At 57.2% G+C, this 17671-nt stretch overlaps 1 protein-coding gene across 5 annotated transcripts in view; it reads right to left on the reverse strand.

The window, feature by feature from the left end:
- SEPTIN9 (septin 9) overlaps positions 1-17671 on the reverse strand; it is a 211982-nt gene that overhangs the window by 70061 nt on the left and 124250 nt on the right. The window contains exon 1 of one of the 5 annotated variants that reach the window (XM_037737234.1): positions 12823-12896. The exons of the other annotated variants lie outside the window; for them this stretch is intronic. The gene's annotated coding sequence lies outside the window, so the exon portion shown is untranslated. Of the gene's footprint in view, positions 1-12822; positions 12897-17671 lie in introns of those variants that run through there. 5 annotated transcript variants of the gene reach the window in all.

Below are 17671 nucleotides of genomic sequence, written 5' to 3' on the forward strand. Positions count from 1 at the left end.
CTGAGGAGGGGCCGGTGGAACAGCCTGGGGGTCCCATCTCCAAGAACCTCACCTTGCAATGGGGACCCTCGGGTCAGGGAGCGGGCACAGCCCTCATCTCTCTACCCCCAGTTCTCAGCACCAGGCCTGGCACAGAGGCGGCTTCGGCCACGAATAAATGAACACGTGAATGAGAGCCTGCAGAAGGAGGAAGGCAACAGGGATGAGGGAGAACAGGAAAAGCAGCCGGCGCCGCCACAACTATTCTAAGCACTTTGCTCCATGAGCACTTTGCTTCTCACCACGGCTCTCAAGTGCACATGTCTATTAGCCCATTCTACAGAGGGGAACACAGGCGAGCGTACCGGCCAGGGCCGTGCTGCCAGGAAGACTCAGGTGGCTTCCCGGCTGGGCGCTGGTTCCCATGGCCTTACAGGCAGCCCATGAAACACAAAGAGAGAGCATGTGAGGGGCCTCCCTGCTGCCCCGGCCCCCCACTGGGGTCTACCCTCTGCTGAAACCTCCCGAACCTGTTTCCAAGACCCACCAGCCACGAGACACTTTTTTGGACATCCAGTAGCACCCGCCTACAGCTGTTTGGCCTCGTCCTTTTATAGGGAAAGACTTGGGTGAAAAGTGGAAAGGATGAACATCCCTGAGAGAGGTGGTAAGGTGACATCCCTGAGAGAGGTGGCAAGGTGCCACTTTTTTTTTTTTTTTTTTTGAGACAGCATCTCACTCCCGTCACACAGGCTGGAGTGCAGTGTCACGATCTTAGCTCGCTGCAACCTCCACCTCCCGGGCTCAAGCTGTTCTCCTGCCTCCGCCTCCCAAGGAGCTGGGACCACAGGCATGTGCCACCATACCCAGCTAGTGTTTGTATTTTTTGCAGAGATGGAGTTTCGCCATGTTGCACAGACTGGTCGCAGACTCCTGGGCCCAAGCAATCTGCCTGCATCAGCCTTCCAAAGTGTTGGGATTACAGGTGTGGACCACCAGCTGAGGCGGCTCTCATACAAAGCAGGGAGAACCATCTTTAGTTCAAAATAGATGAGTAAGTATTATGCACATATGTAACAAAGGCTAGAAGGAAACGCCAACATAACACTGCTTGTCTGGAGGATGCAATTATTATTGATCATTTCCTTTACATTTTCTAATTTAATTTTTTTGTCACAAGTAGGTGTGATTTTCAAAATCACAAAAGATAAAGGTTGTTTTTTTGCTTTCTTGTGTTTTGTTTTTTGGGACAGGGTCTCACCCTGTCACCCAGGAGCTGGCGACAGTGGCGTGGTCATAGCTCACGGCAGCCTCGAACTCCTGGACTCAAGCAATCTTCCCACCTCAGCCTCCTGAGGAGCTGGGACTACAGGCAAGTGCCACCACACCTGGAGCCGCTTTTTTTTTTTTTTTTTAGTTTTTGTAGAAATGGGGGTCTTGCTATGTTGCCCAAGCTGGTCTCAAACGCCCAGCCTCAAATAATTCTCCCGCCTCAGCCTCCCAAAGCTGGGACTGCAGGCGTGAGCTACCGCACCTGGCAAAGGCTGTTTTTCAATCAGGAAGACAGATGCCTCTTAGCAGTTCTGACCTCTACCCCTTGGCATCGCCTGGCCAAGCAGATGAAAAGTTCCAATAAGCTGTCAGCCAGCACTGGGCTGGGGTCTTCCCTGGGCAGCTCCAAGTGGCTGGGATCCGGCTTCTTTTCCAGAGCTGGGTCCAGAAACCAAGATCGGGAATGCATGGTGGCTGTTCTGCGGGCCCGTGCTATGAGGTCACTTCCCTGGTTCCAGTGATCAGCTGCTGGCTGTAGGGCGCATGTGGGTTCAGCCAGGGTTTGTGTCAACACGGCTCTGCTCTATCCACGGCCTGGTAGGTTCCTCCACACCCCGCCACATGACAACCCCAGGAAAAATGTTAGCAGGGAGGAAGCCACTAGGGGTGTGTTAGGAGAGGCTTTCCAGGGACAGATTTTTAAAACTGCTTCGAAGTCCTCTCTAAGGACTTTGAAGGCCTTCACTGCCCCCTACTGACTGGTCCTGGCTTGGGCAGAGGAAGCTGGGGTGGAGCTGGTGGGGTAGGGTGGCCAGCACCCCCAAAATAAGGAGATGAGCTGGGAGAACAGGGGGCTGGGAAGGCAGCCTCAGGCCAGCTCCTGCCTCCAGAACCACTGTCCCCTTTGTCGGGCCACAAAATGAGGCTGGCAGGACGCAGGCCTGCATGAAAGCACTGTGATTGCCCGGGGCACCTCACGGTGAATCCCAGCAGAGCCAAACCCCAGGGTCTGCTGTCCTCCAGGGAGGACAATGCAAGGCACCAACGGAGCCCAGAAGCACATAAAGGATTTGACAGCCTTGAGCTGGGGGGGACACAGTTCTGCAGCAAGAGAAAGAGGGGCACAGGGACAGGTTTTGCCCACCGCCCTAGTGACCATCACCACTCAAGGCTGGTACGGACCCCTCAGAGGGGACCTGCAGGGCGCATCCACGGTGCGAGCGCTCTTCGAGAAGATACCTTATTCCATCTCCGCAAAAAGCCAGGGTTCAACCTGGTGAACCACCTTTCCCCATCTGCCCCGCCCCAGGGGCTAGCCCTGAGTGGCTCCAGGCCTGGGTCCAGAAGTCATGCCCAGGAGGTGAGCTTCCTCATGCCTGCGAGGCCCCTGGGCCCTCAGCCTGAGCTCAGGTATTCGCACCGTGCCAGGACAGCCCCAGGCAGGCGTCTTCACTTCTGCAGGACACGGAAAGGCGCCACGTGGCAAGGCCTGAGTGATGACTGGTCCTCGCTCCGGTAGCAACCGGCACTACCAAGATGGCCAGCCACTCCGGAGGCAAATGCCAGGCCCTGGCGCGCAATGTAGAGGCCAGAAGCCTGGTCACCCCACATCCACCCCACCCACTGTGTGGCTCTGAGCACAGCCCACCCCTCTGTGGCCCCGGGTCTCAGCTCCCAGGTCTCTAAGGCCCCTGCGGTCCCCACAGCTCGGGATCCTGGTTTTCACTTGGAAACCAGGCCTGGCCAGCAGGGCCTCCCTCGTCGGCCCACTTGTGGCCAGCTCCTGCCCAGCACCCTCCAGCTTGCTATCCCCATCCCCGCAAACTCCACACCAGCATCCCAAGCCCTTCCTCCTCCAGGAAGGAGACTGTCCCCAAATGTGTCCCCGTCCCCTTTCGATCGCAGCCCAGAAAACTGAGCAGCAGCCTCCCACCTCATCTCCCTGCTGGATTCTTGGCCTTTTCGGACATCCCCTCTGCCAACATCCCCACCACACAGTCAGCCCTCAGTCCCTCCAACAACTGGCGAGCACGCTGTGGCCCAGGCGGCCGGCGACGCCCCCATCTCGCAGCCTGTGGAAGCCCGCACACCTCTCAGCCAGGTGGGCTGCAGGAGCCAGTTGTGGCGAGGGCAGGAGGCCTGAGTACTGATGGCGTCAGCACGGTCAAGATCATGTTCAGATCAAGGTCATGGTCAGTGAGCTTCTCCACCTGCAATTTCCTCCTCACCAAGGCGGCTTCAACCTCAGGCTGGGCCTTGGCCTTGGCCTCAGGAACTGTAGACACAGCCCCCAGTCTCCGCCCAAGGAACTCAGCCTCACACACACTGCAGGACACGAAGCTGGGGCACAAACAAACAGCCACGAACAGGCACATCCGCAAGCAGGGGCAGGGGGCACAGGGCTGCTGAAATGCTCCCATTGCCCCCAGCTGCCTCCTCCAGGACTTACTACTTATTATACACTGACTGTATACCCAGGGCTGTAACACATCTGCTTTTTACATTATCCTACTAAACCCCCAAATTTGTCCCCAATTTACAATGAGACAAATTCAGAGTAAATAACCTGCTTATCAGCATCTGCACCCAGGGGTGGCTGTGACCACCCTCCTTCCGTCTCCTTTCAGCCCACACAGGTACTGAGACACACGTGAACGTCACAAGCTGGGAAATGCACCCTCCTTGCTAACCCCACAGCACCCCCAGTCTGTGCCTGAAGCTGCCAGCGCCCTCCCAACCAGCACTACTCTCTGGAGCCTGAGCTGTCGCTGTGTGACCCAGAGTTGAGGCCCTAACCTCTCTGGGCTACACCTGCAAAATGAGGATGCAGCCGCACAGCCTACTTCAAAGGGTCACTAAGTTGCCTGCACAGCTAACATCTGCCAAGCCTGTGACGTGGACAAGCTTTCCTTCAGTTTCAAAGTGGTACCCCCACCCAGTGTGGGGGTGGGGCTGTTAGTTCCCCCTTCTCTGGATAAGGAAGTTGAAAGGCTCCAGAAGGCGCCACGGTCAGCTGGTTTGCCAGTAGGTACAGCACTCCCCGTCACTCACAGTCCACCCTTGGCCACTGCGCCTGTCTCCCCAGTTGAGATTCTGTGTGCACCTGAACACTTTGCCAATGGTTGAGCCTGCGCCAGGGTCACTGTGTCAGCTGGGCCTGCCAGGCCTCCCTCCCTGAGCTCTGTCCAAGGTGGGATCAGTCCTCATACCTTGCTCCTTTGCCAGGCTCCCACGCAATGGCCCTGGAAAGACCCTAGAGTCAGATCTGGCTAAATCCTGGCAACGCCCCACACCTGCTGTGTGACTATGGGCCATTGACGCAGCCCCTCTGTGCCTCCCTGGTTGCTGTGAGGGTTACAGGAGATGCGCGGAAGACCCAAGCTTGGTGGCTGGCGTGCTGGGAAAAGCTAGTTCTGTGGTACAAGGACGGCAGTGGTAACAATAAATGAATCAAATGAAAACAAGGCAAATGGGCGTAGGCTCACGGGGGAAGTGGGGTGGGGTGTCTCCCGCAGCGAAGGGAGAACCCAGTCCAGCTGTTTTTTCCTGGGATTGCTTCTGGAACCCGCCCTGCCATGGCTCTGCCCTAACTCAGCTTCCCAGAGCCTCAGAGCTCTGTCCCCTCCCCTGCATCCCATCTCGTCTACCTTGGATTAGTCCCCTAGAAACCCCATCTCCTGGCGGGGCGTGGTGGCTCATGCCTGTAATCCCAGCACTTTGGGGGGCCAAGTTGGGCAGATCACAAGGTCAGGAGTTCAAGACCAGCCTGGCTAACAGGGTGAAACCCCATCTCTACTAAAAATACAATCATTAGCTGGGTATGGTGGCAGGCACTTGTAATCCCAGCTACTCAGGAGGCTGAGACAGGAGAATTGCTTGAAACTGGAAGGCACATGTTGCAGTGAGCTGAGATGGCACCACTGTGCTCCAGACTGGGCGAAAGAGTAAAACTCCATCTCAACAACAAAAACAAAAAACCCATCTCCTGTCACTCCCAGGGCACGAAGGTTGGTCGGTGGGTTTAGGGATTCCCATCTTCTGATCTTCTCATCCAGCCCCAGTGGCTCACCTCACACTCACCTGCACTCACAGGTAAGACTCCCACCTCCGGCCTCTGCACAGGCGGCCCCACATCCCGGGAGCTCCCCCTCCGAGGACTGCAGAGCACAGGGACCTCTCTGACTTCTTCTTAGCTCCAACCACGGGCAGTCCATGTCATAGCAATGCCTTAGCTGCTTGTGGCTGTCTGCTAAGTCATGATAATGCCCCCTGCCCTCTAACCTAATGTCTGCATACAGACAAACCTCCACATTCTAAGCCCACCAGATACCACTTCCTCCAGGAAGTCTTCTCTGACTGCTCCAGTTGGACAGAGGCTTCCCCCGTCTGTGCTTCCCTAGTGCTCAACAGGCATCCACCGAGCACCTGTGACATGCAAGTTACCCGCAACACAAGTCAGTGTCCCCTGCCCTCCTAGAGGGCAGGTGAACAAATAAACAGCAAGATTCTCCAATGCTCATCCATGCCCCACAGAAAGCCACCCGCAGGCCTGGGAGGGCGACTTTAACTGCCGTGACAGGGAGGCCTCTCCAAGAGGGTGGCACTTCAGTAAGACCTGCCTGAGGCAGCCAGGAGAGCTGAGGAGGGACCTCCCAGGAGGGAACGAGCGGATATTCTTCCGTGAGGATGAGCCCTCGTGTCCCAGGAGCAGCCAGGCCAGGGGCCGGTGCGGTGAGCCGGGGCTGAGAGGGGTGGCCAGAGGATGTAGCATCTCACAGGTCGCCTCAAAAGGAGTCAGCGCCCCAAGTACAGCAGGCACCTAGGGAGGGTTTAGGCTGGGGAGTGATCTGAACAGATTCTCCATCCAGGAGCTCATGGGGACTCCCAGGATCACACTGTGGTGGCCCTGCACACCTCTGGGGGGCACCCTTTACACCATCATCAGAGGCAGTGCTCCCGGGGGAGATGTGCTACACAGGCGACTCACTGGCCACCCTGCGGGGTGGACTGCAGGGGGCAGTGTGGGGTAGGTGGTCCGTTCAGGAGGGACAACCGCCCAAGCAGGGGTCAGAGGGGACTCAGATTCAGGAGGGATCCTCAACTTCTCAGACCCCAGCAACTAGAGGCAGGGGGGCAGGGTGCTGCTTCCTGAGATGGGAGGCCTGGGGGCCTGGCTGCATTCCCTGGTGTGGAGGTGCTGGGAGGGGTGGAGGCCTCCTTCTGGGCTAGGACCCTCTGCTCATCCTGACCCACTGCTCCGATCCCCTCTGCCTGTCTGAGAGCAGAGCACAGAGCCCTGCAGGGCCGCACAGCAGCCTCTCCGCTTACAGATCAGATCGGAGCCTCAGGTCCAGGAGGGCTGGGACTGTCCAGGACCACATGGCCAGGGCAGACACAGCCAGGCCAACCCCGTGACTTCTGGCTCCATGCACAGCTTCTAAGCACACAGGTAAAACTCTGCTGGCTGGGAGGGCAGTGGGTAGATGAGTGGGTGGGCAGCTTCCTCTCAGCCTTCCGACATGTATGTGCCAGGTCCCTGGAGGAGGAGGCACAAGGACCCTACCTTTCCCAAGAGACAGAGGAAGACGCAGTGGAGGGTCCCTCTCTGGCTGAGGCTCCAGGCCCTGAGTGGTGGATGCAGCCCCACTTGGAGGCTGGAAGCCAGGTGGCCTTGGGGATTTGTGGGGCCCGCCAGCTCAGCTGAAACTCCTTCCATGTAAGGGAACCCCCCACGCAGCATCCCTTTGGCCAGAGAGGAGGCCAGGAAGAGGTGAGGGCTGCAGCCAGCGTGGCACTCGGGTGGGCTTACCCTAGGGACACAGTCACAGTCCCCCTCCCGGACCTCTAAGGCCCTCAGGTACAGGGTCAAGGACTCTCAGCTGCAGGCAGGAGAGGGCCCCACAGCCGCAGGTCCCGGGGGTCCAGCTTGCAAAGCCCAGAGGCTTCCGGGGGCTGCTGGCCCGGCTTCCTGTGCAGCTGGGTTTTCCTGGGAGGCCCTCCTCCAGCACTCTCAGTCCCCAGCCCGCACGACCTCCCACAGCTGGGCCCATCTTCCCAGGCCCGGGTCACGTGGTACAGGTCAGTGGGGCTCTAGGGGAGGGCAGGGCGCCAGGAACAGCCCGGGGATGGGGGGACTGGAGCAGAGCTCACTTTGGCCGCCTGCCCACTTTGCACGAGGGATGCTAGACTTCCACACATGGTCACTCAACTTCGCCCAAACTGTGCATAAGTGCTAGTTACCCTCACCCTACGATAGGAATCTCAGCTGGCCAAGGGACAGCTCAGAATCTGAGCGGAGCAGGGGTCCAGGCCTCTGAGGAGTTCTAGGCATCCCGCAGCCCCTCCTTCCGAGTGCTGAGTCCTCACACTTAGCGCCTGGATGCCCATTCACTTGGGGGCCCGGCAAACCGCTAGTCAGCGCGGTTTACAAAGGGCTTTTGTGCAACGCTCTCATTGATTCTCCCAAAAACCCTCCGAGGCAGGACAACGTTATTCACCCCATGTTACAGACAAAGCAACTGAGTCATAAAATGGCTTGCCAAAAGACGCAAAGGCAGAAAGATCCACAGCAAAGAGCTTCTCTGTGATCCTGAACAGCAAGGCCCCCAAGGCCCTCACAGGAACAGTCGCTGGGGGTGGGGGGGACTGAGAGCTTAATGAGCAGCCTCATGCCACCCTCAAGAGGCACCTTGAAGGTCAAGGTACTGGGCCCAAGCAGGCTGGACTTTGTTCCCTGTACCCCTTCCACCTCGTTAAGCCCCTTCCCTTCCACCCAGATAGGCCGGGAGGTGTCCACATCACATAGTGGAACAGCTGGCAGGTCATGGCCCCCCACACTGAGCCAAGGGGCTGGACCAGAGGCTCAAACAGTGGCACAGAAACCATAAGCCTCGCTGTAAACCAGCTCGGGCTTTGGAGCCAAGCAGCCCTGTGCTCAAAGCCAGGGTCAGCCGCTTTTAGCTGTGTGGCCTCGGGCCAGTTGCTCAACCTCTCCGTGCCTCGATGCCTTCTTCACTACGGTGGTCACAGGAACTGTTTTCCAGGGCGGTGGTTCGGATACATCCCATGAAGCACATAAAGCTTTGAGCCCAGCGCCTGGACATCAGGACTCAGTAAGTGGTCACTTCTGATTCATTAAATATTAATAAGGTGGGGGGTGGAATGACAGCCTCCCTGTGTTGTCCCTAAAATGGAAACAAATTTGCTCGGCACTCAAAGCAGCAGAAAGTGAGCCAAGGACAGGCTCCCAGCGGCCATGCCCTGGCAGAGTGTTCCCTGCTGGCCCCAGGCAGGGCTCAGGGCGGGCGGCCACCCTCCAGATGAGCTCATAGCTGGCACCTGTTTCCAGAGCACATGTCTGGACTTTCCAGATCTTTCCTCCCCTCTCTCTGACCTTCCTCTACTCTGCAACCCCCACCTCCTGCCACTTTCTTACTCACTCTCTCCTTTCATTCCTGTTCAAAAACAAATAATGGAGGCCAAATGTGTCAGCTGGCTCCCTGGAAAGGCTTCCCTGCAGCAGGAACTCGAGGCGGGCGGTGGAGGATTACTCAGCGCAGGCCATGTGATCTCCGCACGGAGCCGGGGAAGGGGAGGCGCTGAGATCGAGGGTGCTAGGATCAAGGCGCTGAGATGGAGTCACTGGACGATGGCCAGGGCCAGCCTCCATTCCCACCCCAGCAGGGACCCCCACATTTAGGGGCCCCATCTCTAAAGTCTCTTGGGCAAGAGAGGCAAATCCCATCACAGGGTCAGAAACACTGCCTCCAGGCCGCCATCTGGGTAGAGGCGGGAGATTCCCGGCTGGTTCCTAAACATTCATTCTGTGGACGAAAGGATCAAGGGGAACTCAATGTTTCCACAGCAGCTTGGTCAAGATATAGGTATCAGGCTGGGCGCAGCGACTCACCCCTGTGGTCCCAGCACTTTAGGAGGCTGAGGTGAGTGGATGGCCTGAGGCCAGGAGTTCAAGACCGGCCTGGCCAACATGGTGAAATCCCGACTCTACTAAAAATACAAAAAATTAGCCAGGTGTGGTGGTGTAGTCCCAGCGACTTGGGAGGCTGAGACAGGAGAATCACTTGAACCCAGGAGACTGCTGTGAGCGGAGATTGCAGCACTGCACTCCAGCCTGGATGACAGAGTGAGACTCTGTCCAAAAAAAGAAAAAAGATGCAGGTATAGTCTCAGGGTTCACAAGTCTCACCTGACACTTGACATTGTCATTTAATCCTGATACAGATCCTAGCAGGAAAAGGGAGACGAGCCGGAAGGCTGTGGGAATGAGGGCGTTTAGAGCAGGGCTTATTAGACTTTCTCTGGCAGGCAGAAGGCTCCCATGGAGGCTTCTAGACAAGCAGTGGGCCCACCCCAGAGCCCCTGGTTCCGGAGGGCGGGTTAGGGCCCAGGAAGCTGCATTTTGGCAGGGAATTCAGGGCTACCCTGAGCCATACTTTGGAAGCAAGAGCCAGGAGGGCAGAACAGAACCAGGAGCAAAACTTCTGTGGTTTCATGGGCATGGGCCCCTGCATCATCTGAGGTGACCATTAGCCTGGTTTCCTGGGACCAGCCCTGAGCACGCACTCCCTGGGGAAAGCGGGACCTGCAGGTGAGGGAGGACAGCTTTCCAGGATCCCCTGGCCCCCCTCTCTCACCCCAGCTTCCCCCCACCTCCATCCTCCACCTAGAACTCTCGAGACTTGCTCCTGGAGGCCCAGAGACCAGAAATGAGGGGAGACAAAGGGAGAAGCTCCTCTCCCCATTCCCCAGCCACACCAGTGGGCTGACCTCCCAGGAAGCCACGCCAGCCACTGCTACTGTCCTGGCCGCCCTGCCTGGCCCGCGGCCAGATGATGACAAGCCTTTTCTTCCGCCTGCTTCTTCACCTGAGGCTCCTGCTGAGGCCTGGCCACAGGGCCCAGAGGCACAGCACAGAGCCCAGTGCTGTTCAAGAACAGATAGGGCTGAAGCCTGGGTCCTGCGCCTGGGAAGAGCCGAAAAGGGTTAAAGGAAAACCCCAGCCAGCGCAATGGCTCATGCCTGGAATCCCAGCACTTTGGCAGGCCAAGGCAGGAGGATCATTTAAGCCCAGGAGTTCAAGGTCAGCCTGGGAAACATAGTGAGACCCCCTTTCTACAAAAAAAAAAAATTTTTAATTGGCCAGGTATGCTGGCTCATGCCTGTAATCCCAGCACTTTGGGAGGCTGAGGCAGGTGGATCACGAGATCAGGAATTTGAGACCAGCCTGGCCAATACAGCGAAAACCCATCTCTACTAAAATTACAAAAATTAGCTGGGCGTGGTGGCAGGCGCCTGTAATCCCAGCTACTCAGGAGGCTGAGGCAGGAGAATGGCTTGAACCTGGTAGGCAGAGGTTGCAGTGAGCCGAGATCACACCACTGCACTCCAGCCTAGGTGACAGAGCTAGACTTTGTCTCCAAAAAAAAAAAAGAACATTTTAATTAAAAAATTAGGCAGGTGTGGTGGCACATGCTTGTAGTCCCAGCTACTTAGTAGCTGAGGTGGGAGGATCGCTTGAGCCCAGGAGGTCCAGATTACAGTGAGCGGGAGATTGAGTCATTGAAAAAAAAAAAAAAAAAAAAAAAGAAAGGCGAAAAAAAAAAAAAAAAAAAAAAAAAACCCACACTCCATGGAGTTTAGCAGAACCTTTGGCCAGGGTGTCTCGATTGGAAAATGAGGGCGGCAGCTGCCAATCCCTGAGGGTGAAGGCCCGTCCTCTAACGACCTGCACCCTGGCGCAGTGAGGGGAAGCGCCTGGGGAAAGACGCCGGCGGAGGCACAGAGCTCAGCCGATTTGCGGTGGAGGAACCACTCCAGCCCGAAAGAGAAAGATAATAAACCTCAGGTGAGTTGCCAAAAGCCATCCCTGGACACGCGGAGGGTGCATTCTGGGACATGGGGATACCTTCTCCCAGGACAGGAAGCAAAACCAGGAGGCAGAGATGCGGGCGGGCAGCGGAGCCTCCCCGCTCTTCCTGGAGCCCTCACCTCGATCCCCGGGGAAGCACAGACCCCATCCCCACCACAGCCAAGGGACTTCCTGTTGGCTTTCCCAGTGTCCAGCCCAGGTCTTGTTGGGAGAGAAAGAGAAAGATGAGCTCCCAGCAGCTGTGACTGGAGGAAGAGAAATGAGTTCCAATCTGTTCCTGCTCACCCCACAAACGGCCGGTGTTTTATTTCAAAATCCAGTGCAGCTGAGGGACTGAAGGAAGATGAGACACCTAACTGGGGTTTTCTTCCATTTCACCCTTGCACAGGAAAGAGCTAGAAGAAACAGGAGGTCCCGGGCTCCTGGCATCCAGCCAAAGCCTCAGGCAGGGGCCCAGACACAGGGCTGTGCTATCATTCTGGGTAGCCCAGGGCTCAGCAATGGTAGACCTCCACCGCCCACCACCCCTGCACAGCACCCGGTCTCCAGGGCAGCTCAGCAAGCCAGGCTGCCCCAGGGTTCAAATCCAGACACTTAACTGTGGGGCCTCAGCCAAGTGGCTGAAGCTTTCTCTGGGCCTTGATTTCCTAATCTGGAAAATGGGATCATGAAAGTAACTGCTGGGCCGGGCGAGGGTAAGTGAAAGCCAGCGTTTGCGAGCAATGTGGTTAGGACTGTCATTATGATCAGTGACTGAGCCTTCTCCTCCCACCTGAGATGGTTTCACTGATGGTTGCTGGAAGGATCTGCACCCAGAAAGACCAGGGAATTCATTCCATTTGGAATCCCGGAGGGAAAGGGAGGTCCCAGGGGCAGCTGGCTGCTGCAGGGGAGAGGGTGGGAGACAGCTGGGGGACAGAGGAGCAGGGACAGGAGGAGGAACGGCCAGCAGAGAAGGCCCCCTGAGAGCTAAAGGACTGGGCAGCTCGAGTACTCCTACTGAGAAAGACTCCTCTGGACACCTGGGCTGAGGATTCCCAGGTCCCCTGGGTGGAGCAGAATCAGCCATCCCTGAAGCCACATGTCCCCCAGGCTTGCAGGCACAGGTGGGGGGCTGCCCAGGTGTCTGTTTCATAGGGGCAGGCCCTGTGGCCAGGGTGGCCAGAGGACCTCACACAGCCCGGTGGGGGCCTTGAAGAACCACCAGCCGAGAAGCTGCAAGCAGCAGGCGAATGTTCCTCAAAGCAAACTTCCTGCCCACTGAACACGGGAGCGCAGCTTCCAGCCGCTCAGCCGGGCTGTCTGGCCATTTCTCTCTTCCTGCATAGAACATCCCCAGACAGAGCAGCCAAGCAATGGCATGGCCAAGCAGTGGTGTGCATTCCAGGCCTGGCCTGCAGCTTGACCTGCTGCCCCCCTCCGAGGAGACACAGGAGCGGCCAGGGCTCCCCTAGGCTGCCACAGGAATGAGGCAGGGCTGTGACCTCCTCCATGGTCCAGGCGCCTGGAGGAGGGACCATGAGCTCCAGTTCAGAGGGCAGACAGGAAACAGAGGGTCCACCCTCCCCCCAACCACGGAGCTGGCTGCTCCTCCACTGCATCCTCCCCAGCCACACCCCATACCAGAAAACCACTGCACCCAGTGGGTGAGTTTGTAGCCACACCCAGCCCAATGAAGTTACCTGGTGGGGGCCTTGGGGGATGAGGCCCCCTGAAATACACACGGGTAGTAGGCAAGTCGGAGGCTGCGGGGGGCCTTGCTTCCTAGGGATGGCCGGGAGGTGCCTCAACCGTCTGTAACCCGAGCCCTGTAACCTGAGCCCGCAGTGACCCACTGCTTCCCCATCCCAGCCCTCTCTAATCAGCATCAGATAAGCATTAGTCAGCAGGTGCGGCAGGGAGCCTCGCTAAGGCAGGCCTGCAGTTAAACCAACCGGGGAGACCCAGGAGAGACCTCAAGAGTGGAAGCCACAGCCGCGCTTCCTCCTGGGCTGGGCAACAGACCACCATCCCCAGCCCACCCTAGGGAAGCAGGAGGGGTCAGCGGGGCCGAAGGTACAGCGCTGGGGTCCCCGTGGCGGCTGCTGACCACAGGCCTGTTACTCCTTCTCCAGCTGGGTTCCCACTCCAGTCCAGAAAGCGCCTCCCTCAGCTCCCATCTCATGCCCAGGAGGCAGCCGACACCCCAAGTGCTGCCAGAGCAGGTGGCTGGGACTGCAAGTGTGACCCACCTGGGGAGGGCAGGGGGAAAGACCACCTCCATTCAAACAGCAGCCTCCTCCCACTCCTCGGGGGTTCCCACGGGGTCTCCTGTCTCCCTCTCGCCAAGAGGTAAGGAGAGGCAAGAAAGTTTCAGGAACATCAGCAGAGAAGAGGCAGCGCAGGCTAGAGGAAGCGGGCCGTAGGGTACCTAAGGCTTCGGGCTGGGCTTTGGAAGGCCAGGGCAAGTGGGAGGCTCAGGCAGGGAGAGCTGCCCCACAGGGACCCTGGGAGGCAGGAGAGAGGGGACATGACAGCCGTCCCTCACTGCCTCCGGGCTGTGGCTTCCAGGAGCCTCGGCTCAGAATAGATGTACCCCACATACCGGGTCTGGGTCTAGCCAGGAAGCAGGGCCCATGGGCCTCCATGACCGCCTGGCCGGTGATCCCCAAAGGGCCCCCCACCAGCTGGGGAGCTCCCGATGGGGAAGGTGGCTTTGCGGAGATTCTGGAGACATCAATGGGCCTGTGAGGAAAGGAGGAGGCCCAGACATCCTCAGGGACTGGAGGGCAAATCAAAGCAGAGCAGGAGGCTGGGCGTGGTGTCTCACACCGGTAATCCCAGCACTTTGGGAGGTCGAGGCAGGCGATCACTTGAGGCCAGGAGTTCAAGACCAGCCTGGCCAACACGGTGACAACCGGTCCCTACGAAAAACACAAAAATTAGCCAGGTGTGGTTGTGCACACCTGTAGTCCCAGCTACTTGGGAGGTCAAGGCAGGAGAATTGTTTGAACCCAAGGAGGCTGAGGTTGCAGTGAGCTGACATGGCTCCACGGCATTCTAGCCTGGGCAACAGAGTGAGATTTCGTCTTTAAAAAAAGACAAAAAAGAGCAGAGATGGAGGCTGGGAGGCTCTGAGGGCCCAATGAGGAGGCAGTGGGGCTGGGCTGCCTTTCCGGCCCTGCAAGGGGCAGAGACTGGCCCACCCTGAGCTTCAGGCCCACAAGAGGCTGAACCCAAGCAGGATCCAAGAGGAGGCAGGGCTACCCTGTCCCCACCTGGGTCCAGGCCTCAAGGGTCACCCTCTCCAGGAACTCAGTTTGACGGTCTTTCAGGCTGAGAGGCTGTCGAGGGGCCATGAGGTGCCCCAACATGTGAGTCGGCGGGTTTTGAGGTGTGTGAGCTTGGGGCACTGCCCCCACCACCAGGGAACAGGAGTGAGGAACCCCCACTCTCCACACCTGCAGGCGGGAGGCCTCTGCTGGCCTGTGTGCCCAGGTGCCACCAGCCCCCGAGGGCCCATGAATACGGCAAATGACCACTTCAGTTTTAACAACCAACACCTGTGCAGCAGGTGCTGAGGTGCCCCAGCCCCCAGCAAGCCTGGGTTCCTGGAGCCCCCACTCCATACAAGGGTTTGCAGCTGAGGAAATCTTAAAATATTTTTTGGTAGCAAACAAAGTGTCGGGGTGGAGGGTGGGCTAGAAGGCCCTCACGTGACCACGGATATAGATAGAAAAGACGGCAAACATTTGCGAATAGAAGGAATGGCTCCTGCGCACTGCACCTCCACTCGCCGGCCCTTGTCTGGCGTCAAGTCCCCAGGAACACTCTGCCAGCTTCAGTTAGAAATGCGCTTTTGTTTGGCTACCCGGAAAATTCTACACACACTACAATGCATGATGTTTCCGGTCCTCCCTACGAATGATCTGTGCCTTTCTGGGTTTGTGATTCGGAATTTGCAGACCTCTGCCTGCTCTGTCCCAGATTTACAAGGATCTTGGATGCAGGAAATGTTTTCTATGTGCAAGGACACCGCCCCGCCCCCCCCCCCGCCAGGGTCCACCGGCCTCTCTCTGTCCACAGGTGTCACCCAAGCCCTTGTACCTCCCGCAACTCATCAAGAGCTTCCCCACCTCAAGAGCTCGGCCGCTGGAGACACGCAAGGCACACGGAGTCCATGAAACGACACCGAGCATCTATTAAGCACTTACTGTGTGCCTGGTTTGGTAATAATAAGTAAAATCACAATGCTCTGGGCACATCAGTGCACTTCCTTATGTTCATCCTCCCGACAACTCAATGAGATGGCTCTATAAGTGGGGAAACTGAGGCACGGAGAGGCAAGACTGGCCCAAAGCCACAGATTAGGAGGAGTAGGGCCAAAATTCAAATCCAAGTAGACTGGTTCCAAATCCCAGCTCTTCACATGAAAAGCATCTTGTAACTCCTCGAGAAGGCTGGGACTATTATTTTCATTGTACGGACAAGGAAACGAAGACACCAAATGCCCAGGCAGCACTGAAGCCAGGAGGTGGGCCCAGTGGCTTATGGGAGCACATGGAATGGAGCCCATGGGAGACTCAAGGTTGAGGTCCCCCGTCTTATCCTGGTTTAAGTGAGGAGGTGACTGGGAGCATCAGAGACACTCTGGGACTGGTCATCCAGACGCTCTGCATCCAGTTCCCATATGGAACATGGGAGGGTGGACGACCTGCCACTCAGCAGGACTGCTGTCTGAATCCCGGTGGCTCTTCAAATCGTGGCTAAGCAGGGCAGGACTGTCCTCAGACCAGTGACCCCCAAGCCACACAAGCAGTTATGCTTCGGGGGATGCAGGACTTGGGAGGTCTTCCTCCCACCGCAACCTTGCCCAGTTCCTTGGTGGGGCAGCTGGCTCCAGGCACGGACACAGACGTCTCTCTCCCTGCCTGCTGCCGGCACATCCCTGGCTCTGTCGCTGCTTCAGGGAGGGACCCAAGAGCTCCCTGGCCTCATATATATCCTTCGATTCCCTTTGGATCTCCGGGTACACAGGCACCCTTCCCTCTCCATCACACTCCATTCAGGGGGCCAGAGCCTCGGCACCGATGCCAGTCATCTAGCAGCAAAAGCATGGGTTGGAAAGGGCCGAGGTGCTGCTCTGATCTGGCCCCATCCCATGTGGGGTGCCATTCCCGCCAGCTCCTTCCTGTTCCTGGCCCCACCTCTCAGGTACCAAGAGCTCTGCAGGTCCAAAGCCAAACTCACCAGCCCTTGACCCTCTCCAGCTGCGATTAGGGTGAGGCCTTCGCCCAGGTGCAGAAGTTAAGGGAGCACCAAAAAATCCAGTAATCAAATAATATTTTAAAGTAACATTTTAAACAAATCAAATTCCACGCTGAACAAATTCTGACAGGGCTGTGCACGTGCAGGGCTTGGCCTGTCTTTATTTAAAATTCGACATCTGTTCATCATGGAGGTTACTTTGCATTATTTCAATATTTAAAAATACTGCATTAAACACTGTCTATGTTGATTCCTGAGCGCTTTGGTGTCCCCTTACATTTTGCTCCTGACAAGTGTCTGACACGCCTTGCCCCAGCCGGCCCTGCTCTCCAGGCCCCTCCCCAGCCTGTCCTGCCCACACTCCTCAAGGCCATCAGAAGCCACTGAGCCACTGCACCTGCCTTATTTTGCTCCTTAAGCCTCTGCACCGTCCACCTCACGATGCTTTCCTCGTGTGCCTCGGTCGGACGTCAGCTCCAGACAAGAGCCTGGTGGGCTGGGGGCAGGCACCACAGCTGCACGCCCCCTGCCTCAGTGCCGGGCGCAGGGCAGCACTAGAGTTTTTTTTTTTTTGTTTGTTTGTTTGTTTTTTTTTTTTGAGACAGAGTCTCACTCTGTCATCCAGGCTGGAGTACAGTGGCACAATTTTGGCTCACTGCAAACTCCGCCTCCTGGGTTCAAGCTCTGCCTCCTGGAATCAAGCAGATTTTCCTGCCTCAGCCTCCTAAGTAGCTGGGACTACAGGTATGCACCACCATGCCCGACTAATGTTTTATATTTTTGGTACAGGCGGGGTTTTGCCGTGTTGGACAGGCTGGTCTCAAACTCCTGACCTCAGGTGATCTGCCTGCCTCGACCTCCCAAAGTGCTGGGATTACAGGCGTGAGCCACCTTGCCTGGCCGAGATTTCTTGAATAAACAAATATTCCCAGCACAAAGATCTGCCCAGGAAAGCTGCTCAGGCTCTGCCTCTGCACCTCTGCGCAGAAGTAACCCAGGGCCGCTCCAGCCGCCTCCACCTGGCCACCTCCCTGCCCTCACCCAGGCTGGCTTGTCCCATGCTGTGGGCCAAGAAAACTATCTAGTGAGTGGTAACCAGCATTTTTTTTTAATTTGAAAAGAATGCACTCACGATAGCTCAATGTCCCTCAGCTGATGAGGGCAACGTGCCTGTCCACAATGGAACGGTCCATTCCACAGTGAAATATTACTCAGGGAAGCATGGGCACCTCCTACAACATGGATGGACCCTGGAAACGTGACGCCAGGGGAGACACTAGACAC

The sequence above is a fragment of the Cebus imitator genome, unplaced genomic scaffold, assembly GCF_001604975.1.
Source record: "Cebus imitator isolate Cc_AM_T3 unplaced genomic scaffold, Cebus_imitator-1.0 Scaffold36, whole genome shotgun sequence".
NCBI lineage: Eukaryota > Metazoa > Chordata > Mammalia > Primates > Cebidae > Cebus > Cebus imitator.